This window comes from Camelus bactrianus, chromosome 6, assembly GCF_048773025.1.
Source record: "Camelus bactrianus isolate YW-2024 breed Bactrian camel chromosome 6, ASM4877302v1, whole genome shotgun sequence".
Lineage (NCBI taxonomy): Eukaryota > Metazoa > Chordata > Mammalia > Artiodactyla > Camelidae > Camelus > Camelus bactrianus.
The window spans coordinates 86768353-86781949 of record NC_133544.1 but is presented as its reverse complement, the minus strand read 5'-3'; positions in this window follow the sequence as shown (position 1 = coordinate 86781949).

The following is a 13597-nucleotide window of genomic DNA, read 5'->3' as shown; positions in this document are numbered from 1 at the left end:
CCTTAGAAAAAACACTTTTTTAAAATTACGAAACCAAGGGTAATGACTGGTGTGAAAAAACCTAAGTACAACTCAATAAGGAAAAATTAGACAATCTTTAGACAGCTTCTGGAGCCAAAACAAAAACTAAGAAACCTACTTCCAGCAAAATAGTTTTTACGCAACATGCAAATTATTTCTTGAATTGGCCCTACAAGTTTCATTTAGAATGCTCTACATCTTACCTTTATAGACTTTCCACAAAGTGTTCTAGTACACGTATGCCACGTGTGTGTGCACTGGAAGGAAAAGAGTTTCCCTGTCAGCCTAGGAAGGAATATATGACAAAGAATGTGGCATTTCTAAAACAACACAGAGGAAGAATGTCAGGTGCCAGCTAACTGAGGAACTTAAATTTAGCAGCTGAGTATAGATAAATCAAATCCAACCAAGGTCTGGCCCTGTTTACCGTTCAGTAAAAATAGGCTTTTACACCCTGTGGTCGACCCCAGCTCAACTCATTTCATTTGAATGTATACCCGTTTGCAAATTTTAAATCCTGTCACTGGTGTCAATAGATTGTGCTTACAAAAGATACAGAAGCAACGTTGACCCAGGTGGTGAGTTTCTTGTAAGAAAGGACTGACTGCCATGGCCTGCTAACTGCAGTAATGACTTACTGCCATTCCCTGAGTGCCTCTACGATGTTAACCGCAGCACGTCAGTGTAGACCTTAATTCTCACATTAAAACTTCAGTCCTTGCAGCCTACTGTTCACTTCCTAACCTTCTCTACCAAAGATCACATCGTCTACTCCAGTTACATTCAAGAAACAAGCGAAAAAGCCAGAGCTAAGATTACTTTTTTGTCTTTGGTTATGCTGTTTTCTTCACTTCCCATGACTTTCAGAGGCAAGATCCTACCCACCCTTCAAAACTTAAACATACTGGCATATCTGAGTGTAACCCATACTGATTTCTTCCCTTGTGACCTATTACAAAGCAGTCATTTAAATACATGAAAAATACACAACAAAGGACAGGAAGAACTTGCGTCAGTTGCAGTACTCGCTCGTACTCAGCCCCGTAACTGGTATGGAATGCCTGGCGCTTCTACCATACCTCGCTGTATGCCCAGGGATTACCCCACAGTCCACTGAGACCAGCGCCTGTGCTTAGGTCAGCCACCAGACACGCCTGCTTCTGCCCGGGCAGGAGCGCAGAAATCAGCCCGACACTGCCTCCTCCCACTTCCGGTCACCTGCATACCCATCACATGGCCGACACTTGCACTGTGATACAGGTGTTCTGCTCTCCCCACAGTGGTACCTAGACTTAGTGGGAAATTACAGAAGAGTCACTGCAGCAGCTCCCACACCACTTTGTGCTCTCCTACCTGGCCCACAGGCTCTAGTGATGATAAGCTTACTTGCCTGTTGATGTGGAAACAGAAAAATCCATTAATTCACCTACTGTCGGGACTAAAAGAAAAATCTGGGCTTTTTGAGATCATGTAGAGCCACTCCTCTCTACATCCATTACTTACTGCTATTTTAATACACAAATAGTGGACCAAAAAAGTAGCTTCTTTGGGTGTGATGCCAGACTAGTCATGGTTTGGTCTGTTTATTGTGACTTGTCTTTGGCTAATTTTAGGGGGGAAAATACTTTATTTCTGGGTAGACATCAAACCCAGTTTCATAGGGTATATCGCCTTCAGTTTTGAGTGGGTCATAACTGAATTGCTACTAAGAGTAAAATTTGAAATTATAAAATATGTACATGGAATGTGTATATTTTTTTTTCCCACTCAACTGGGGAAACAATTTTTTGTAGCATAGTTATAAAACGTGCAATCAATAAAACAGAATGCTTGGTAAAAGAAAATGCAAATTCTCCATAAGACTTTGCAACCTTTGTTTTGTCAATCCATTCTAAAAATGCCCTCTAATTTGATGAATATCATCCAGCTATTTTTTATATGCCCTAGTAACAACAGAACCGTTTCATTTCCATAGTTCATAGATAGACACAATGTGCGTGGAACTGGGGGCAAGTCACTTCACCTTTTAAGAGGTATAGGAACTTGGCAACATGCAGCAAAGGGTGTAACAGGGTTACTTTAAGGGAGCAAGGAGACTGTCCGCAGTATTCTCTCTTGAGTGTCCCAACTCTCTTGTCCTCTGAGTCTGAACCTTCTACAGTTCTGTCCCAGGAGACACTGGCTTCAAACCTGGTTCTTCCACCCCTGGGCAGAGATCTGAGATTGTTCTTTCCACTTCTCGAGACACATGGGCAGCACTAACCCTGTGACTGAGCTAAGGGACTGGATGCACATGCACTGTGCTTTTCTCCCTCCGCTTTTACTCATTCTGTTCCCCAAGATGAACCACAAAACTCCCTCAGTAGCCAAAGCAATCTTGAAAAGAACTAAGCTGGAGGCATCATGCTTCCTGATTTCTGACTATGTTACAAAGTTAGAGTAATCAAAACAGTATGTTATATTGGCATAAAAACAGAAACAGGTCAGTACAACAGAATACAGAGCCCAGAAGTAAGTCCATACACATATGATCAATTTACGACAGAGGGAGGCAAGAATACAAGATGGAGAAAGGACAGTGGTGTCAGTAAGTTTTACTGCTGGGAAAACTGGATCACTGCATTACACCATACACAAAAATTAACTCACAGTGGACTGACAACTCGGATATAACCCTGAAGTGCTGAAAGTAGAGGAAAACTTACCTGTAAGCTCCTTGACATCAGTCTTGGCAATGATTTTTTTTTTCTTTGACGCCAAAAGCAAAAATAAACGAGTAAAACTACATCAAACTAAAAAGCTGCACAGCAAAGGAAACCATCAAGAAAATTAAAGGGCAAACTATAGGATGGGAAACATTTGCACATCATGTATCTGATAAGGAGTTCATATCCAAAATATATAAAGAACTCATACGGCCCAAAAGCAAAAAACAAAACAAAACAAAAAAAACCTGATTAAAACAATGGGCAGAGGATATGAATAGACATTCTTCCAAAGATGACATACAGATGGACAACAGTTGCATGAAAAGATGCTCAGCATCAGTAATTATGAGGGAAATGCAAATCAAAACCACGTTAAGATACCACTTCACATCTGTTAGAACGGCTACTATCAAAAAACCAAATAAGCAGCACTGGCAAGGGTGCGCAGAACAGGGAACCGCTGTGCACTGCTGCTGGGAGTACGCATGGGTGCAACCATTGTGGAAAACAATGCGGAGATTCCTCAATAAAATGACCATACCATTGAGCAATTCCACTTCTGGATATTTATGTGAAGGAAATAAAATCCCTATCTTGAAAAGATATCTGTACCCATGTTCACTGCAGCACTATTTACAATAGCCAAGACATGAAAATAACCTGTGTCCACTGATGGGTGAATGGATAAAGAAAATACGTTATCTATGAGGAGGGTGAGGTGGGCATGCAGAATATTATTCAGCCATTTTTTAAGAATCCTGTCATTTGCAACAACACAGATGGATCTTGAGGGCATTAAGCTAAGTGAAATAAGTTGGAGAAAGACAGATACTGTAAGATCTCATTTATATGTAGAATCTAAAGTAAACAACTCAAATACAGAGAAAGGATTGGCTGTGGCCAGAGGCAGGTGGTGATGGGGTGAGCAAAATGAGTGATGGTGGTCAAATGGTACGAACTTCCGATTACAAGATAACTGACCCTTGGCAATGTAATGTACAGCACAGCGACTACAGTTGACAACACTCTATTTACAGATGACCCTGAACTGTGTGAGTCCACTTACTAGTACACAGATGTTTTTCAATAGTAAATACTACAGTACAACATAGTTTGCAGTAGATTGAATCCATGGATGCAGAACCACAGGTACAGAAGGACCGAATATACAGAGGGCCAACTATAAGTTATGCATGCATTTTTCGACTACATACAGTCAGCAGCCCTGACCCATGTGTCATTCAAGGGTCAGCTGATTTAAAAGTTGCTAAGAGAGTAGATCTTAAAAGTTCTCATCACAAGAAAAAAAAAATTAGATAGATATTAACATTGTAATCATTTTGCAGTATATACATACATAAAATCCTCATTTTGTATATATACCTAAAACTAATACAATGTTTATGCCAATTTTATCTCAGTTTTTTTAAAAAAGGTTGCCGTCTTCAGAGACATCTCTAAGTCATGCCAGAGTAACAACAATGGGACTTAACTTCTTTCCATAAACAACTAGAGAAGCGGACAACACGTATGGAAACTGTTTTCCAGATATTAGGCAACAGGCAGCACAAGGCTGTAATCCCGGGGAGGTGGGGAGGCTATATAATCATCCAGCTCTCTGCACGGAGGCAATATCCAGCCTACAGACCCAGGGAAAGGGATGCCCAGACAGAGCCTGGCAACCTTGCTGAGATGAGGAGACACTGAGATCAGAGTTTGGGGAAGTTGAGGTGGTTGAAAATTGCCGAGTTCCAGAAAGGAATCAAAACAGTGGTCCCCTAGACTCTTCGCTGGGTATCGGCTGCACGTGAGTAGAGGGTCAACTCTACAAAACTAAGTAACTAGGGAATTCATGGTAAACTGCAATTCCCAGTGCTCACACAGGATGGGAAAACAGAGTGAAGAGTTCTCAGTCATCACCCAGGGGTATACTACAGGGAGCGAGACCACCGAGGGGTCATGCCTCAGTAGGAAGCCAAAATAGAGTGAAAGCTACTTTAGCTTAAACCCACCCTAGCAAAAGTGAAAGCAGAATTCGAGGAAATCAAACTGATCTGCAAATAACTGCCAAAACAAAGTTAAATATTCTGTTAAGTAAATAAAATCCAGATTCTCACAACATAGCACCCACAATGTCCTACATCTTAAAAAAAAAAAAAAAAATACTAGACATGCCAAGCAGCAGAAAGTGGAACGTAACTAGGAGAAAAGGTAGTCAATAGGGAAAGGCCCGGAAATGATGGAACATAGCGGCAGCAGATGGCGATATTAAAACCGGATTTTGTACAAGTATTTAAAACATGACAAATGGAAAATATTCTTTAAAATAACAAAGAACTTCTAGAAATAAAAAATAGGTGCAATGCAAATTTAGCTACATAAATTAACAGATTAGACAATGAAGAAAAAAAAACAGTGAAATTGAAGATCTCGCAATAAAGTCTATCCAAAATATACTACAATATACCTATCCAAAATACAGCATCGAGACAGCACTGGAGAAAACGGAGCATCAGTGACATGCAGAATTGTATCAAGTGGAAATCTCTACATATCACCACCCCGCAACACTTCATACGCACCCCTCAAGAAGGAAGGGGAGAATATTTTGAGGAAAAAGCCAAGATTTTCCAAATTTGATGAAAACTAAGTTGAGCCAACTTTAAATGGCTCTCACTGGCTATAGTAGCCTGAATAATAGCCCCCAAAGACACCAGGTTCTCATCCCTGGAATGTGCAAACATTTCCTTAGGTAGCAAAAAAAGTATTTGCAAATGTGACTGAAAATCCTGGGGTGGCCAAAGTATAGGATAATTAAGATGGGTCCTAAATGCAATCCCATGTATCTTTATGAGAAGGATGCAAAAGGAGCTTTGACATACAGGAGAAAGTGAAGTAGCATGACCGTGGAGGTAGAGATTGGAGTGATGAGACTATAAGCCAAGGAATGCGGCAGCCACCATAAGCTAGAAGACAAGAAACAGATTCTCCCCTAAAATCTCCAGAGGAACCTTGGCCCTGCCAACACCTTGACTTTGGCCCAGTAAAACAGATTTTGGACTCCTGGCCTCCAGAACTGTGAAAACAATACATTTCTGCTATTTTAAGCTACTAAATTTGTGAGAATTTGGTACAGCAGTGATAGGAAAACACATTAGCCAAAGATGAAGCATTTTGAGCATCATCAAAATAATAGTTACGGTGAACCACACCGTATAAATTATGTGTTTAGACAATTCTAGAGTTAAAAATGAATACACATAAATTCATTTGACATTGGTAATCAATTCATTGTTCTGAAAACTGATAAAAGGAAACAGCTGTACTTAAGAGTAACAATACAGTTGATAAGGCGAAGTTCTGTTTTATAAAAAATTTTAAATGAAGGATTTGTAGAATCAGGATACCACCATTTTGCAATTTGTTATGAAATAATAGAACTAAGCAATGATAATCAATGGCTACTAAAATAGTTACTTGAAAGGTTATGGTAAATTTATAAGCAAGCTTACAACTTCCAAATTCCACAGTTCAATCCCAACATTAAAAAAAAAAAAGAAAGAAAGAAAGAAAGAAAAACCAAAGACAAAACAGATATATGTACCTCCTGATGTGATGCAAAAGGAAATACAAAATACCTACCATGAAATTTTCTTGACAAAAATTCAAACCTGAATCTGAAGCTTCTAAATCGAAGTACCAGTTTACAAGAAGTACTGGGGAGAGAGGAATATGGTAAATAATACTGTTGAGATCCTATTAGCAGAATTCAAATATGGGGAACTCTTGAAAAAAAACCTAGCTTATTCAACAAATTGCCAAAAAAAAAAAAAAAAAAAACACCCTATAATTAAGAGATGTGAGAGATTTATCAATCCAAAGTGTCAAATAATCCACTGCAGAACCTAATATGACACAATGGGGGAAATTAAAAACCATTTGGTATTTGATTAAATTAAGGAATTGATACTATTTTAGGTATGGTACAGTTGGCTGACTTTTTAAAATATCTATTACTAATCTTAATTTAGGGATACATACTGAAGAATAAATGAATGAAAAAATATGATATCTGGGATTTACTTCAAAATAGCCCAGTTGGGGCTGGAGAGTTAATGAGTGTAGATAAAACAAGACTGGTCAGGAGTTGGGAGTTGCTGAAACTGGATGACGGCTCCCTGGGAGTTTCAGGACGCCATCCTGTCTGCCTTTTGTGTATGTTTGAAGACTTCCATATTAAAGTTTCTTTTTTAAAAAATATTTCTTTCTTTTAAAAATATCTTCTACAGATCCTCATTACTTACGGATAAAGTCCGAACTGCTTGACAAGGTTGAAGCAGAACACAGGTTTTCAGCAGTCTGGCCATCTTCTAGGCTCACCTTCACCTGCCTCCATTTCCAGCTGCCTCCTCTTTAGCTACAAGACACTAAGGTCAGTTCCCCGAACACACCCTGTGTTTTCACACATTCAGTAATCCCATTTGCCTACCTGGAAAACCCTTCAGCACTTCCATCATTTGGTGAACTCCATGGCCCAGTTCAAATGTAACTGTTTCTATAGATCTTTTTTTTTTCTTATTTAAATACAGTCAGTTACAATGTGTCCATTTCTGGTGTACAGCACAATGTCCCAGTTATGCACACACATACATATATTTGTTTTCACATTCTCATTAAAGGTTATTATAAAATATTGAATATAGTTCCTTGTGTTATACAGAAGACATTTTTAAAATCTACTTATATATATAGTGGCCAACATTTGCAAATCTCAAACTCCCAAATTTATCCCTTCCCACCCCCTTTCTCCAGTAACTGTAAGATTATCTGTTTCTGTTTTGTAGATGAGTTCATAGTGTCTTTTTTTTTTAGATTCCACATATGAGTGATCTCATATTGTATTTTTCTTTCTCTTTCTGGCTTACTTCACTTAGAGTGACGATCTCCAGGTCCATCCATGTTGCTGCAAATGGCATAATTTTATTATTTTTAAAAGCTAAGTAGTATTCCATTGCATAAATATACCAAAACTTCTTTATCCAGTCATCTGTCGATGGACATTTAGGTTGCTTCATATCTTGGCTATTGTATACAGTGCTGCTATGAACACTAGGGTGCATGTATCTTTTCGAATTAGAGTTCCCTCCGGATACATGCCCAGCAGTGGGATTGCTGGATCATATGGTAAGTCTATTGTCAGTCTTTTGGGGAATCCCCATACTGTTTTCCACAGTGGCTGCACCAAACTGCATTCCGACCAGCAGTGTAGGAGGGTTCCCTTTTCTCCACAGCCTCTCCAGCATTTATCGTTTGTGGACTTTTAAATGGTGGCCATTCTGACTGGTGTGAGGTGATACCTCATGGTAGTTTTGATTTGCATTTCTCTGATTATTAGCGATATTGAGCACTTTTTCATGTGCCTATTGGCCATTTGTATGTCTCCACTGGAGAATTGCTTGCTCAGGTCTTCTGCCCATTTTTGCACTGGGTTGTTTGGTTTTTTTTTTGTTGGTGTTATTAAATTGTATGAGCTGTTACTATAGATCTTTAATTGACTCCTTGAAATAGAACTAATGCCTCACTTCAAAGCAATCCCAACACATCACAGACATGACACGCCAGTATACCCCTTATATCGTCCCATCATCGACCTCTCCCCTCCCCACCTCACCCAGATAGAACTCCATGGTCCATATTTATGAGCACTCCCTTTAACACAACCTGAACTTCTTTGCCCCTCTCTCATACTTGCTGGGATAAATGATAAAACTGATTAAATCCTACAGTACGCCTGCACTCTTGCAGGTGAATGTGGCTGAGAGGCTGGTTTCCTTTTTAGACTCACTTTCCCTAATGTCAGTGGGTCCTTAATGCTGCCAGGCATTATTATTTCTTCCCTTGGTCTGGCTTCTTTTCCACTTTCCATTCTGCAACAATTATTTATATCTTTTCCTCTTTCCAAACCTGCATATCTCTTCTCCCATACACATCTCATAAAATCATCTTGCTCTTTATTTCACTGAACAAAATAAAGGTAATAAAAGGAGAACTTCCAGGATATCCAAATGGCTAATAAGCATATAAAAAGCTACTTAACATCATCAGTCATTAGGGAAATACAAATTAAATCAACTCTGATACCACCAACACCCACCAGAATAATTAAAATGACAAAACACAGATAATAATACTAGCAAGGAAATGGAGCAAATGGAACTCTCACACCTTGCTGGTAGATCATGTAAAAATTATAGGACAGTTTTTACTAAAGGCAAACATGTGTATACATTATGGCCCAGCAATTTCACTCCTACACATTTACCCAATTGAAAGGTATACATATGTTCTCTTTAAAACATTTCAAGAAGGTTCATAGGAGCACAATTCATAATAGCTCAAAGCTGAAAACAACCCAAACGTTCATCAGCAATAGGATGAGTAAACTATGGTAGCTTCATATATGGAATATTACACACCAGTGAAAATCATTGCGCTGCTCCTACACACAACCTAGATGAAACTCATATTGGCGAGTTTAAGGAGCCATAAACAAAAGGGAACACAGTACTTTCAAAAAAAAAAATCAAAAACAGGCAAAAGAATCCATGGTGTAGTTACTAGACTGAACTCAGACCCACTCACCACTCACCATTTTGTAAGCAGCAAACCCAATCTACTAACAGCAGATTGCCATAAAGTCAAGTACAGTATTTACTTGCAGGGTGCCAAGCAAGGAGAACAGGAAGCTAATGCTTGGGTCAAAAGACCCAAACTCCCCAATGGCTTTTGGGTAAAAATTTTTAAAGGCAACATTAGAGGTCACAGGATGCATGGTCAGCTCATAGACATTCTTCCTGATTGGTTGGTGGAAAGGCAACAGGGTGAGGTTTGGGGAATCTTAATCATCAGTCTTCTGGTTCCAACCAGTCTGGGGTCTATGAGCTTGTGATGCACCGAATGGAGGGGTCTCAGTTTCTGCAGAACAACTCCAAGATATATGTTAGGTTGTTATCTAGATTCCTTTGGGATGAACTAGGAGTCCTGTGACTGTTTTCCAAGCTCCTTCCTTTGCTCCTGCATTTTCCAGTTCTCCAATCATTAACTGTTTGAGTCCGCTTTTGGGAACTTCAAGAAGGCCTAGGAAAGGAAAGCTTTTTCGATCAACAAGAACCGGGAACATGGAACGGCTTATACCCAGGAGGGCCCCGCTAGTTCCGCTCAGTGTCAGTGTCAGTGTCAGGGCAGTGGTTATCTTCACCGCAGCTCGGGGAGTAATCTGGAAGGAACACAGGAGCCCTCTGCGTGGCTGCTAATGCTGTTTCTTGATCTGGGTTCTAGTTACACAGGTTTGTTCACTTTGTAAAAATTATTGAGCTATATACTTGTGATTTTTGAACTTTTCTACATGGATATTATGCCTAAGATAAAATGTTAGTTAAAAAAGAAAAATAGAATTCCACAAACCACCACATTGACCCATCTATGTGCATGTGAGCCCACCGACCCCGCCTTCACTCCTGTTACTGTGGGCAAACTGTTGTTCACTCTTCCATCAGACAGGCCCTTTCTCCCATGAACTACATCATTACCACGTCTTCTTCACCAAGAGCCACTCTTTCAAGTATCCTATCTCATTCCTTCACTTTTTCCTCTTGACTCGATCCTTGCCATCAACCTACAAACATGCTATCACTTTTCTAATTTTTAAGACAAACAACCTTCAATTACTGTACTTTTGCTTTAAGCCAAGCAAAGGAGCGTAAGACTCAAAACTTTTGTCTATACTTGTTGTTCTCACATTCTCTTTGAACCACCTCCAGCTGTGTTCTCACCTCCACGCTGCACAGAAGCTGATCTTATCAAGGTCACCTCCACATTGTTAAATGCCATAATCACTTTCTCCTCCTCGTCTTACGTGATTCTCAAGTTTTGGCCATAGTCATCAACTTCCTCTTTGCAGAATCACTCTCCTTTAGGCTTCTAGAATACTGTATACTGTTTTCCTTCTACTACGCTAGTCGCTCCTTTCCCACTTTCTCTTGTCGGTTCCTCCTCACCTCTGTGACCTCTGCATTTTGGAGAGCTCCCGAAACTCATTTAGGAGCCTCTTTTCTCTGTGTTCACTCCATTGGGATTCTCATCCAGTTTCCTGGCTTTACACAATCTCCAAAATGACGAACACCAGGTAAGTGTCTCCAGTCCAGATCTCTCTCCTGAACCCAGACTCCTGTCACATTCATCTCCTCGGCATCTCTCTTAGATGTCTAACAGGCACCTCCAGTTTTCTATGTTCAAAAGTGAACTCCTGATCTTCCCCTCAAGAAACCACTTTTGCAGTTTCCATGTCTTGGTTAACGGTAACTCTGTCCATCCAATTTATCATCAGGGCAAAATCCTTGAAGTCATTCTCGACTCCTCCACTGCTCTCAGAAAGAAACTCAATCTGTCAGCAAACCCTCAAACTTCCAAGCATTTCCAGGATCGGACCACTCTCACCATGTCTACTGCTGCTACCCTGGCTTAAGCCACTATCATCAGTGCTGAGATTATGACCATAACCTCCTAACTAGCCTCCCTACTTTCACCCTCGCCTCCCAGTCAGTCTGTCCTCAGCGGAGCATTAAAATGTTCATCAGATCATGTCAGTCCTCTGCTCGAAACCTTCCAGTGGCCTAAAGTGTCACTCAGGGAAGACAAAGTCTATGTAATGGGTCACCAGGGCCTTCACAGTATCCCCCCAACCCCACACTCTTCATCCTTCCTCCTCCCTCCTTTACTCTGCGCCATTTACACCAGCTTCCTTGCTGTTCCTCACACATGGCAGGTGTGTTCCTGCTTCAGGGCCATACACCTCTCTCCTCTTGACCTAGAATGCTCTTCCCCCATTTATCCTCCTGGACCATTCCTGCATCTCCTTCAGATGTTCACTCAAATGTCGCCCTTTCAGTAAGGGCCTCCCTGACCACACTATTTAAAATTTTCCTCCCCTCCCCACTCTCCCAAGGTCTCCATCACTTCCTTCAATTTCCCTCTAGCACCTGTCTCCTTCTAACAAGCATATGCATTACTTACCTACTTAGAGTTGTTTTCCCACCAGTATGTGAACAACATGATTGTGGGGATTCCTGTCTGTCTCATGGACTGCACTATGCCCAGTGTCAGGAACAATCCTGGGACATGTTAACAGCTTCGGCAGTATTTGTGGAATGGATGAATGAGTTACTTCATTGCTTGTCACACACTCAAGCGTCACAGAGAAGTGGGCCATAACTTAGCTTTGTGATGACCGATCGACTAAAGGAAACAAGTAGGAACAGATATGTAAGGCAGGTAATGGATTTAATTATTCTTTCCCTTTTTAACCCAAAAAATTGATCTCCCCAAATAAATTATGTCATCCGTTCCTAAACAAGGTTAACTGCCTTTCATTTCTGTCTTAAATTTTCAATCGATCAGGAAAAGAGCAAAGATTACAATAGGCAGAATATGTGAAAATATAGTTATTAAAACAACATTCACCCATAGTCCACAAATCAAAAATAAAGGGGAAGGTCAAGCCTTGAGAAGTAATACAAACATAGTTGCTCATTTCATTAATAAGATGTTTCCTTTCCAGAGAAAGGTTAAAGAAGCTGATATGACGCAGAGGAAAGGAAAAATCAACAGATGTGTTGGTTTAATTGCACAGTTTCTAAAATACACTAAGCAAATGGGGGAGAAATGTGACCCTTCTGATACGGAGACCTTACATTTGTTATTAAACAAAGAGTACTTCCTACTCACCCGAATGTATTTCTAGAGGAACTTTCAATGCTTGGGGGATTCCTGCAACTTGTTCCCCCAAATGACAGGTTCACATTTTAATCCTTTCAGTTTGTTTTTATAAAAAGTTCTCTTTTATTGCACACAAAAACATATAGAGAAAGTTGAGTATGAAGCCAAAGACCCACGTTTTCCTCAGAACACCTGCACTCAGCTTTTCTGCCCCCTGGCAGCCCCTCTCAGAGGAGGACCGAGGACCGTCACCAAGGCTAGTGGGTGGAGAGGTCCACAGCCACTGCTGGGAAGAGACCCTGCAGGGCTCATCTGCTGAGCGTATCACTGGTCGTTAGTCGCCCCCGTGGTGGGGCTGACAGCAAGCGGGGGAGGACTCAGTGTGCCAATGCAGGGAAGCTGGTGGTGGCAGTGCCCACTACCACAGGAGCACAACCTGACAAGGAGCAATCACTGACTTAGAAGATTCAAGGCGTCAGGCACGGTGACAACTAAGTCAGAGCACATGGGTTGCAGGGAAAGCGGATTGTGAGAAAAAACCTGATTAACTGAATCACAGTCAGAATGAAACACACTAATGACATCAGGACATATTATTGGGAACATCATTCAAATTACACAAATTATTTTGGACATGAATCACTTTTCCAGAGCACATTGTATGTAGACCAGCTCTACTATATAACAAGATATGCTCATCTGTTTATAAAGGATCCCTTTCCAACCACAGAAGAGAATGACTAGTAGCCAGTTGCCCGCAATTACCTGACAGTTATCTCTGGAGCTTTAGAAAGGAAACTGGTTCACTCGGTAATATTTGTTGGGCAGGTGCATGGAAGGGTGGGGCAGAGAGCACACACGCACGCACACACACAAATTGTCTCCCCACAAGGAAACGTATAAGCCACAACACCATGAACACTGACCATTCCATTCACATACTTAAATAAGAGTTTAGACTCGAGAGGCATAAAGACAGAATAACCAGGCCTAGTTTATTCTTGTTACCCAATGTAATTATTAATACTACAGCCCCTCAACTAAAATCTGTTCCAGTTTGAACAATACATTATATGGTGACCTTAGTAATGGCT